Source organism: Nerophis lumbriciformis, linkage group LG01, assembly GCF_033978685.3.
Source record: "Nerophis lumbriciformis linkage group LG01, RoL_Nlum_v2.1, whole genome shotgun sequence".
Lineage (NCBI taxonomy): Eukaryota > Metazoa > Chordata > Actinopteri > Syngnathiformes > Syngnathidae > Nerophis > Nerophis lumbriciformis.
The window spans coordinates 49,863,522-49,876,131 of record NC_084548.2 but is presented as its reverse complement, the minus strand read 5'-3'; the positions used below and the strand labels follow the sequence as shown (position 1 = coordinate 49,876,131).

At 40.3% G+C, this 12,610-nt stretch overlaps 1 protein-coding gene across 2 annotated transcripts in view; it reads left to right on the top strand.

The window, feature by feature from the left end:
* Nucleotides 1-2,435: 2,435 nt before the first annotated feature.
* The window catches only part of LOC133622655 (rho-related GTP-binding protein RhoC-like), a 34,210-nt gene continuing 24,035 nt past the window's right edge, over nt 2,436-12,610 (top strand). The window contains exon 1 of one of the 2 annotated variants that reach the window (XM_061985496.1): nt 2,436-2,580. The gene's annotated coding sequence lies outside the window, so the exon portion shown is untranslated. Of the gene's footprint in view, nt 2,581-3,778; nt 3,986-12,610 lie in introns of those variants that run through there. The other variant, XM_061985504.2, reaches the window with a different exon arrangement.

Genomic DNA, 12,610 nt, shown 5'->3' with positions numbered 1-12,610 from the left:
GTTGCAGATTTAGTTTTTCTTACTTCAGATAGCCAAATTGTGTGAAGTAGGGCAATATTATAGGGCAGTATGCATGTGAGCAGGGCTATTTCTGTAAATTCTGGGCCCCCTAAAATAGTTTAATTTTGGGTCCCTCTACCCATTCATTGCCACCGTCAATGTTTTTATTGTTTAATGTTCTTGACGGTGGCTGATGTAATACACCCCATGTTTTTCTTTTTTTACGATTAACCACTTAGCAAGTCAAGAGTTTTATTATGTAAAATAATGTGTTATTAGTTGTGTTGTAACTTTTTTGTATTTAGGCTTCTCAAATGTCCCGCTAACACATTTTACAAGACCACATTAAACACATCATCATAATGTAACTGACCTTAGTCAAATGCTCGTAATTATTATTATGAGCATCCGACCAAGGTCATTATTCAGTTACTCAGTAATTATTTATTATTAATAATACTGTTTAATAATTACTCAGTAATTCTTAACTACTGACTAGAAATTTAATGCATTATAAAACAATTCAATGCAGCTTCTGAAGGGTGCATAGTGGACTACTGTCCGACAGTGTTACACAAATACACACTCACACCGCTGCAACTTTTTTTTTAAATCAACTGGCGACTTGTCCAGAGTGTAGTGCTGCCAGATGACAGCTAACGTAGGCTCCAGAGTCCAGCCTGCGCCCCGTCAATAGTAATAATGTAACAGACATTAAATGAACAAGTAGGCTATTTGTTTTAACCACCCCTCAGTAGTTTTACTCTCCCACCATTCTTAGAAAAAAGTTTTTATTGTCCTGGTTCTCTGCTCTGCTGCTTCTACTCCCGGCCTTTTTCTCAACTCTTTTCTTGTGCTTTTAGGGGGGCATCCTAACCCTGCTGGAGTTCGCTCGCTAGTAACGCTTACTTCATTCTGATGAGGAAGAACCATGGGAAGAACGAACCATTTTTTAAAGAAAGAGTCAAGGGGGTTATTGGAATTATTAAAGCCCCACTAAGAACTTTCAGTTTTGGTTGATTTTTGGCAGCGCTAGTGGAGTGTTAGTGGTTTGCCCGAAGACCACATTTCCCCGTAAGGACCAACGCATATAGCGTCAAACTGACACGATACCACAATGATTCAGTATGAATGATCTTTCCACAGTAGGAACCCACATATTTTACTCAAACTTTATATTTGCGGTTTGCAGTCATTGCATCGTTTTTTCTTTATACAGTACTTTTGAGTTTGTTGTTTGGCTGGTCGTGTCAGTTTGGAACTGCACGTAGGCGTTCGCATCGACTTCCGTCTTTTTAACAAATGAGTTAAAGGGGAGTGACGTATGCCGTAAAGCAAGTCAGCACATTTGTAGATTTTTTGGTGTTGCAGGGTTCCTGCCACCCTTCTCAAAGCTTCTCGTTGACAGTAAAAGCAATCCAGGCCCCCTCAGGAGGTGTCATTCAACTTGTAAATCCATGTGTCATTTCGGAAGTTGCAAAAATATTTTATGAAGGTTTACGAAAATATTTGATGATGATTGAAAAGTTACTTAGTGCTGCTTTAAATTTAGAATTGTGTATGACTTGTGGCTTTGTTTGAATTCGGATTCATTCGTATGACTATATATTTTAGTTCAGTGTAAGCATAATCATTTTGCCATATAAGCTACTGGGGCTATGTGTGGGCCCTCGCAGGCTGTGGGCCCTTAGAATTGTCATCACTTTTCCCCCCTATAGAATGGCCTTGCTTGTGAGTCATTTTTTATGTTTCACTGTGAGTTTTAATAACGAAGTAGATTGTCCAGTACCATCTAACACCAGTAGATGCTGCTATGACCCCTCACTGCCATTGGTGTTGTTCCTCAAGGGTGACGTGAGGTTATCTTTTACTTCCTCTCGAATGTGGAAGAAAACTTCCTCTGGGACATGAGGAGTCTCACTATTATCACTTCAGCCTAAAACATGTCCTCATTATAATCAGGCATTGCATTTAAAACACATTGCAGTTGTCGTGTTTTTTAAGAATGCACATACGTTATAACAGACATCTTAAAGAGTAGGCTGTTCTTGCGTTACTAATAATATAAGTACTCATAGCAGGTTAAAACCATTGAATCTGTGTCCGAATCAAAGCCAAACAAGTGATGTCATACTGTCACCGTAAAGGGGCGGGCACATTGTAACGGTTGAATATTTTAAGCCAATAGCGTGCAGGCTATTTGGGAGTCAAACCAATAAGATGTATTGTTGCGTTCACTGTAATCCGGATTTTGCCATTTTCGACACATATCGAGGCAAATGAAAATAATTTGAGAATTTCAAAACCGATACTTCAGGATGAAATACTGCATTACTATTCAAAATATTAAAAAGTTAAAAACTGATAAAAGTTATTGGAAGTAAAGAAAAGCGTTGGCTACCGAACTAATATACGGGATAATAGTAAAGTTTACTACGGGTACCTGAATGCAACATTTAGGGAGGGTATGCGTCCGATTCCTACTCGGGTGTAATATACACACCGCTGCTGCTACGTCCAGGGCGATTGTGAGAAGGAAACACGGAGGTCCTCCGTATTTGAAAGTCTTCTGTGGCCGAGGTAGGTGAACAACTAACCCCCACCCCAAAAGCCTCAATGGCTTATATTTTGTAGCGACGAAAAAGTCAGTTTGAGATCAAAGTTAAACTGCCGCTGCTCTCTAGCTAGCCAGCTAACAGCAGCTCGCTGACTTGTTGAAACCTGCTACTTTTCTACCCCGGAGTTCCCCTTTATACGTGACAAATATTTATCAAGGTTTCTTCGACGTGATGTTAGATACGCCACCTTTCGTGCGCTATGACGTTTTCCTCTCTTGGGCGAGACGTTGAAACAGTTTAGTTTACGATACATTGAAACAAGCGCTGCCTCGATGACGTCATCCAACGTTGAAGTTTAGACATTAAAGCTAAGATGGTGGCAAATGGTTTTGGTGGTTTGGCTTCTTTAGTTAAATGTGTCTGTGTGTGTTTCCAAATGTCACAAATTATATGTCAAAGCGAGTAAACCATTGGGCCAGTTTGAAATGTTGCTAAATTGTTTCTCCGGTGGACTAAAGGCCACCACACCCTTGTTGTGCTGCTTGGCTTCACTTCATTAGAGCAGACCCTCAAGTCTCCAGCTTCAGCATGTTCCCCACAGCAAAATAAACCTGCAAAGCTCTGTCATGGTACAAGCATATAACCATAAATTGACATGCTCACACACACTTCGAGCCAATTATTACAATGTTGTTGGATACACGTTCTAAACAATGCCAAACCGTCAAATCATAAGGTAAAATCATTAGGACGTGAGCCTGCAAACCGTTTTGGATGAAAACTGTGTTTTACAGGCTTTTTAAAACATTGGGATCACATTGACCACACATTCTGGAAAAAAAACATACTTGTGATTTTTCTCTCCAAAATTGCGATTTGATTTACGATTTGTATATTTATACGTGAAATTGCAAACAACTGTGGAAATAATATAACGAGTGAAGGAAGACATCTCACTTTTAAAGGGGAACATTATCACAATTTCAGAAGGGTTAAAACCAATAAAAATCAGTTCCCAGTGGCTTATTTTAATTTTCGAAGTTTTTTTCAAAATTTTACCCATCACGCAATATCCCTAAAAAAAGCTTCAAAGTGCCTGATTTTAACCATCGTTATATACACCCGTCCATTTTCCTTTGACGTCACATAATGATGCCAACACAAAACAAACATGGCGCATAGAACAGCAAGCTAGAGCGACATTAGCTCGGATTCAGACTCGGATTTCAGCGGCTTAAGCGATTCAACAGATTACGCATGTATTGAAACGGATGGTTGTAGTGTGGAGGCAGGTACCGAAAACGAAATTGAAGAAGAAACTGAAGGTTTGAACCGTATGCAAGCGAAACCGACGAAAATGACACGACAGCCAGCGACACGGGAGAAAGCGAGGACGAATTCGGCGATCGCCTTCTAACCAACGATTGGTATGTGTTTGTTTGCCATTAAAGGAAACTAACAACTATGAACTAGGTTTACAGCATGTGAAATACATTTGGCAACAACATGCACTTTGAGAGTGCAGACAGCCCAATTTTCATCAATTAATATATTCTTGAGACATACCCTCATCCGCTCTCTTTTCCTGAAAGCTGATCTGTCCAGTTTTGGAGTTGATGTCAGCAGGCCAGGGAAGCTAGGGTCGATATTCTTCTCTTGATCATCTTCGGTGGCATAAGGGACGGTGTGAGCCAAGACATCCAGGGGGTTTAGCTCGCTCGTCTGCGGGAACAAACTGCCGCCATTGCTTGCCGTGCTACAGAGGTCCTTTGTCCCTGAATTGCTCACACACTCCGGCAGATTCAATGGGGGTCTGGCGGCAGATTTCTTTGACTTTATTGTTGGAAATGCATCTGCTTTGAGTGTCGCAGGATATCCACACATTCTTGCCATCTCTGTCGTAGCATAGCTTTCGTCGGTAAAGTGCGGAACAAATGTCCAATTTCTTGCCACTTTCGCATCTTTGGGCCACTGGTGCAACTTGAATCCGTCCCTGTTCGTGTTGTTACACCCTCCGACAACACACCGACGAGGCATGATGTCTCCAAGGTACGGAAAAAGTCGAAAAAACGGAAAATAACAGAGCTGATTTGACTCTGTGTTTGAGAAAATGGCGGATTGCTTCCCGATGTGACGTCACATTGTGACGTCATCGCTCCAAGAGCGAATAATAGAAAGGCGTTTAATTCGCCAAAATTCACCCATTTAGAGTTCGGAAATCGGTTAAAAAAATATATGGTCTTTTTTCTGCAACATCAAGGTATTTATTGACGCTTACATAGGTCTGGTGATAATGTTCCCCTTTAAACTGTCAAGCTAGGGCTGGGCGATATGGATGAAACAGTATATCTCATATACTTAAATTCGATATTCGATATATATCTCAATATATTTTCCGGTGAAAGTATACATATAAAGATATACATTTGTGAGCGAGATTCACTGAAATTGATGTGAATGACAGCTTTACTGTAAACAGTCAGTGGCACTTTTATTAACCCAGTTGGTCAAAATGGGTATTAACAGCACATAAAGGAAACTGTTTAAGTAGCACAGAATTACATAACATAAATAAAATAGAAAAACAAACAATGTATTAGTAATATTGTAACATATTCTTTCTACATTAAATAAATAACATAGCTGTGCAAATTATACAAAATGTATCAAACTCAGGTAAAAAATAAATTTGCAGGCAGGCACTTTTTAATTACCAGTCGACGATGTGGTCCTACTAGACCACACGTCTGTGGTCAGTGCCAAGTATGTGACTTGACGTAATTGTGCGACTATGATCTTGTTTGTTTCAAAATGATTCAACTATCCATCCATCCATCTTCTTCCGCTTATCCGAGGTCGGGTCGCGGGGGCAGCAGCCTAAGCAAGGAAGCCCAGACTTCCCTCTCCCCAGCCACTTTGTCCAGCTCAATGTCAAAATATAAAGAGTAGAAATAATGAACAAAATGTCAGCTACTGTCATTGTGGGTTTCCTGGACGTCGTCTACATCGCTAAAAGAAAAATCTAAAGAGTAGAAATAATGAACAAAATGTCAGCTACTGTCATTGTGGGTTTCCTGGACGTTTTCTACATCGCTGAAAGAAAAATCTAAGAAAGATAAACCCTCTGCCATCTTCCACTATACTTTTTTAATATGTAATTCGCCCGCTTAAAAAGTCTCTGTTCTTTTTTACAACTCTCTTGTCGTCATTTGGGATGTCTGTTGTGATTTCCCTTCCTGGTTCCATGACCCGCCTTATGTTGCCTCTGATTGGCCTAATCTCAACCAATCGTGACTCATACTAAACAACCAACCATTCATGGATGTTCTTATGCAAGCACTCTAGGAAGGAGGAAGGGGAGTGGTTTAGTAGCCCGCGGAGGGGAGCGGGGAGAACAAGGAACACAACAAATAATCGGTGTTTGGTCATTTTAACGTGAAATAAATTATATCTATATTACGATATTTTCTTAATTCATATCTTGTTTATAAATATATTGATATATCGTACAAACTTGATATACTCAGTGGCCTAGTGGTTAGAGTGTCCGCCCTGATATCGGTAGGTTGTGAGTTCAAACCCCGGCCGAGTCATACCAAAGACTATAAAAATGGGACCCATTACCTCCCTGCTTGGCACTCAGCATCAAGGGTTGGAATTGGGGGTTAAATCACCAAAAATGATTCCCGGGCGCGGCACCGCTGCTGCCCACTGCTCCCCTCACCTCCCAGGGGGATGGGTCAAATGCAGAGGACAAATTTCACCACGCCTAGTGTGTGTGTGACAATCATTGGTACTTAAACTTTAACTTATATCGCCCAGCCCTAGTACAAGCATATAACCATAAATTATGCTCACGCACACTTGGAGTAATGTTTTACAATGTTGTTGGATACACGCTTTAAACAATGCCAAACCATCAAATCATAAGATTCATTAATTAAGACGTGAGCCTGCAAACCGTTTTGGATGAACACTGTGCTTTACAGGCTTTTTAAAACAGTGGGATCACAATGACTTCACATTCTGGGGAAAAAAACTACTTGTGATTTTTCTCTCCAAAATTGCGATCTGATTTACGATTTCTATATTTATACGTAAAATTGCATACAACTGCGGAAATAAAATAACGAGTGAAGGAAGACATGTTTCTTTTAAACTGTCAAACATATTCTTGTCTCAAAGTGCCACACATTAAGAACAATATGCAACAATTTACTTAAAAAAGGTTTGGCTTTATGCAGACAGATTCTGTGCTTTTATCTACAATACATCATGCTCTTAAACTGAAGAAATAACAGATACAAACAACACAGTGATTATAAATAAATGTAACATAATCATGATATATAATGAAAATGGAAGTAACCATTTTATAAACCTTTATTCCTCATTGCTCAATTGTTTAACATTGAACTGTAATTGCAAGGTAAATAACTTTATCTGAAATAAATTAACAAAAAAAAATTCACTCTCATTTCTGTAATCAAAATTTTACGTAAATAAATATTGAACATTTGAGAGTAAATTTGGTCCCAGTTGGAGAAACAAGGTCAGATCTTGTCTTTTTGTTTATTGCCATCATCTGATCACGGAATTCTCGTTTGTTCATCTGTGTTGATGGGCGTATATTCCCCATCCGTTACCGTTAGCCACTGACTGTGCTTAGGTAACGTTAGTCTAGCTAACATTACTGCAGTCCTTGACATAAGAGGTAACCTTATTTTAACCTAAAGGCTACAAGTGAGCAAATATGGAAATGAACCGGCAACAGTTAACGTTAGTTACTCACTGGCACTATCACTGGAGGGCGTGCTTCGTCATCTCTGTCGCTGCTTCTCCACGTGTCGAAGACACGCCACGGTTCTCGAACATTCAGGTTATGTGCGGTCTGAACATTTTTCAACATGCTTGTTGTAATCCCCCCTCCCCTTACGTGAGAGCGAAGGCTAGCAATAATTGCATATTGTCGTTTCCCCGTCGTATTTTTTTGTAAAATGAAGCCATGCCTTGAGGCGTTTTTTCCGGTCCATTATTTTTGCTGCTTTCTGTATCTGCCACCTAATGACTGAGTTACGTCATTTCCTGTGATGTCCCACAGGGCATTTCCTGTGGGACGGGATTCGTTCCCAGGGATTCGAATAAAGAACCAACTCTTTTTTTCTTTACTATAGTGGCCTCGATAACGGGAACCGGTTCTCAAAAAGGGATTCGAGTCCATAGAATCGGTTCTTTTCTTATCGAACAACCGGGAGAACTGGTTTCGAACATCATCCCTACTTAGCGGCATTTCTCACTGGCAAGTTGTGAGTAGGGATGCTGTCAGTGTCTGTTCGTGCTTTATTTGTGCGTAAATCTGGCGTCCCATTCTCCGTCCACCGAGACAAAAATTACGAATGATTGAAAAGAGGGGTGAGTGCGTTCAGTTAACTCTACTGTTAAATAAACACACTTAGGTAGGGCTGCACGATTATGGCCAAAATAATAATCACAATTATTTTCATCAGTACTTAATTCACGATTATTAATCATGATTACGAGAGTAATGCTTCTGCACTTTGACCATGTTATCAGATCAGTCATACTGAAAGTACACAAAAATTGGAAAGAGATGTGCTGTTTATCATTTACAATATTTATGTAAGACAAGAATACATATTCTTAGCTTTTTGTGCATTTGAAATTGTAAACAAATAGCTAACTATTGAGTCAACAGATCAATGGTCCTCTGTTGCGCTCATTATACATCCCTCCAGAAACATCCAGAAACTGCCAACAATACTCTATTTACATGTGGTGACCTGCAAATTAACCAAATATGAGTGATAATGTTATTATAAGCGCCAATGCAGATCTGGACTATTTTAGCGGTGCTGCTGTTGACACACTACAAGCCAGTGGCTGCTTATACTTTACTAAAAGTAAATTCTAGATTATAATTTATGCATTGCTCACCTTGTAGTAGACAAATGGTCTGATCAGGCTGGTCGACTTTACCATCATGGCGAAAAAGACCCCAAAAGACGCTTCCTGAAGGAACCTTTTTTAACCTTTTAGTGAGGACTGCGATTAATTCTTATTCTAAAGGGGATAATGTGAGTGTCCTGTGGTCGACATTCCAGTGTGAGTAAAAATATGACCGTATGTGTTTGTTTTATTATGGTTTAAAATGGTTTGTTTGTATGTTTAGCACCTTGTAATGCTGCGAGTGTCACAATAAAGCTGCATCTACCGGGTAGCAGTCGGCTTCTAAAACCTATTGCTCATTTTCTTTGTGATGGGGCTCAAAAATATATGGTCCTGGATCATATTTGTTCCAAAAAGTAATCGTCGTTGGCTCTCACAACGTCTGCTTGTTTAGCATTGTTGGTGATGGAGAAGGTATCTTTGGTTCCTAGCGCTATGTCATGTGATCACATGACTGGCTTCCTTATTATCTTTCAAAGTGTCTCAGGGATCTCTGAGATTGATACTAATTTGATCATATCTATCTATTCACGAACTTTGGAGGTCTTTAGGTCTCATATATATATATATATATATATATATATATATATATACTGTATATATTTATACTGTATATATTTATGATAATTTATGATGTGAAGTTTATATTTTGTCTCATTGTATAGTTAGATTTCCATGTTGTTCAGCAATCTTTAGTTTCCAACGATATTTAGCGGTTGAGCCTACGAGAGATGTATTAAAACAGTTTATTATTACTATTTAGGATATTTTCTTAATGCTAACAAATATCACCAAAGACACCATACCGTGGTCATTTGTTTCGGATAAAGCACTTGGCTTTCCTGCACAAATATCACCACGCTTTTAGTTTCTGCAATGAAAATCGACAACAAAAAGACGGTGGATTGGACCAACAATCACAATATTCATTACTAGACCTTAAAGGCCCACTGAAACCCACTACTACTGACCACGCAGTCTGATAGTTTATATATCAATGATGAAATCTTAACATTGCAACACATGCCAATACGGCCGGGATAGCTTACTAAAGTGCAATTTTAAATTTTGCGCGAAATATCCTGCTGAAAACGTCTCGGTATGATGACGTCTGCGCGTGACGTCACAGATTGTAGAGGACATTTTGGGACAGCATGGTGGCCAGCTATTAAGTCGTCTGTTTTCATCGCAAAATTCCACAGTATTCTAGACATCTGTGTTGGTGAATCTTTTGCAATTTGTTCAATGAACAATGGAGACAGCAAAGAAGAAAGCTGTAGGTGGGAAGCGGTGTATTGCGGGCAGCTGCAGCAACACAAACACAGCCGGTGTTTCATTGTTTACATTCCCGAAAGATGACAGTCAAGCTTTACCATTGGCCTCTGGAGAACTGGGACAACAGAGACTCTTACCAGGAGGACTTTGAGTTGGATACGCAGACACGGTACTGTGAGTACGCATGCAGCTGCGGCTTCCAAACATTTGATCGCTTGCCCATACGTGCGTGCCGCTATGTGCATGTCACGTACGTAACTTTGGGGACTTTGGGGAAATATATGTGCTGTATGAACTTTGGGGAGGTGAACGTACTTTGGGCTGTGGGATTGAGTGTGTTGTGCAGGTGTTTGAGTTGTATTGGCGGGTTATATGGACGGGAGGGGGGAGGTGTTTGTTATGCGGGATTAATTTGTGGCATATTAAATACAAGCCTGGTTGTGTTGTGGCTAATAGAGTATATACAGTATATATCTTGTGTTTATTTACTGTTTTAGTCATTCCCAGCTGAATATCAGGTCCCACCCGCCTCTCACAGCATCTTCCCTATCTGAATCGCTCCCACTGCCCTCTAGTCCTTCACTCTCACTTTCCTCATCCACAAATCTTTCATCCTCGCTCAAATTAATGGGGAAATCGTCGCTCTCTCGGTCCGAATCGCTCTCGTTGCTGGTGGCCATGATTGTAAACAATGTGCGGATGTGAGGAGCTCCACAACCTGTGACCTCACGCGCATATCGTCTGCTACTTCCGGTACAGGCAAGGCTTTTTTATCAGCGAACAAAAGTTGCGAACTTTATCGTCGATGTTCTCTACTAAATCCTTTCAGCAAAAATATGGCAATATCGCGAAATGATCAAGTATGACACATAGAATGGACCTGCTATCCCCGTTTAAATAAGAAAATCGCATTTCAGTAGGCCTTTAACATGACGTTTATGTCCACAACCAGGTCTTTGCAGTTATGTTTAGGCAAAGCAACTGTAACTAACTTAAAGAAACACAAACAAACTAATGTGATCTCTTGTCCTACGCTTAGGGGGACGGCGTGGCACGTTTGGAAGAGTGGCCGTGCCAGCAACTTGAGGGTTCCTGGTTCAATCCCCACCTTCTACCAATCTCGTCACGTCCGTTGTGTCCTTGGGCAAGACACTTCACCCTTGCTTCTGATGGGTCGTGGTTCGGGCCTTACATGGCAGCTCCAACCATCAGTGTGTGAATGGGTGAATGTGGAAATAGTGTCAAAGCGCTTTGAGTACCTTGAAGGTAGAAAAGCGCTATACAAGTATAACCCATTTATTTATCATTTAGTTCTGCTCTCAAACATTAACTATGTAGTATAGAATACACTTGATTGCATCACTGAAAGTTTATCAAACAAATCAAATATTTAAACAAACCTTTGACTAAGTTATTGTTGTAGACACGAGCATGGTCTGACTGTACTCCACACGATAATGAAAGTAATATTTGTAAGAGCCATATCCCTCGACACACTTTCATAATTTCCCTAGCTTTATTCAGTTTATGAACCAGTTCTGTCGGGACTCTATTAAAAGGTATTCCCTATTTCTTGATTTGAACGCTTGGAACAGCACAGCAAAGCTGCAGTTTCAGTTTAAATTCTTCATTTACTAACTTGGTTCTCACTTGATTTAACGCTACGCTCAAACTTGTTGACCACCATGGGAATTTCACCGCGACGAAGCAAAGCGAACATGATGTGATATGCAACCCAGCAATTAGTACCTGTATACCGTACAACTCTAGTTGCATGGGGCGGCATGGCGTAGTGGGTAGAGCAACCGTGCCAGAAACCTGAGGGTTGCAGGTTCGCTCCCCGCCTCTTACCATCCAAAAATCGCTGCCGTTGTGTCCTTGGGCGGGACACTTCACCCTTTGCCCCCGGTGCCACTCACACCGGTGAATTGAATGATGAATGAAAGGTGGTGGTCGGAGGGGCCGTTGGCGCAAATTGCAGCCACGCTTCCGTCAGTCTACCCCAGGGCAGCTGTGGCTATGAAAGTAGCTTACCACCACCAGGTGTGAATGATTGATGGGTTCTACATGTAAAGCGACTTTGGGTACTTAGAAAAGCGCTATATAAATCCCAGTTATTATTATTATTATTATTATTATTACTAATAATAATAACCAATATTTGTTTTTAAATGTATGCGTAACCTTTGTTTATCCGTTTCAAAGAAAATATATGCACCATCGCAGATTTTGCAAATTACATGATAGTGTCATGTTGTCGACATCACTACGCCTCTAGCCACGCCTCCACAACCACAGGTATGTTGCCAATCTGGGGGAAAACCTGCACTGTACTTGATTCTAGTTTTAAGCACCTTACACAAGGAGTAGCTTTGGTCTGTGCTCTTTCTGTTTTCATGTTCATGAAAAACAAAATGCTTCCCACATGTTGGATTTCATATGTGGCAGTGAGGGCGTAGTCAGGGGCGTGGAGGGTGCATGGTCAATGACGTGGTCATATATATGATGTCATGATTATTTTGATTTGCAATTTTGCATTTATTTTCTTTAAAATATTTTATGTATATTTAAAAACAAATCTGTTATTAAATATTAGGAATAATGTATCTGTTTTTCTTACACAGTATTACATAGTTTTTTTTCTATTTTTAAATTGTTGCTGCTTATTGTAAAAGGTAACACAGGCTACACTATATTCTGCCTTCCCTGACTGTTGGACTGTCGGTTGCCGAATTGCTTGTATTCCGCTACCTGACTTCTTCCCTGACGTGAAAAACAGTGATGGTCAACCAAGCCAAGATAGCTGTTGT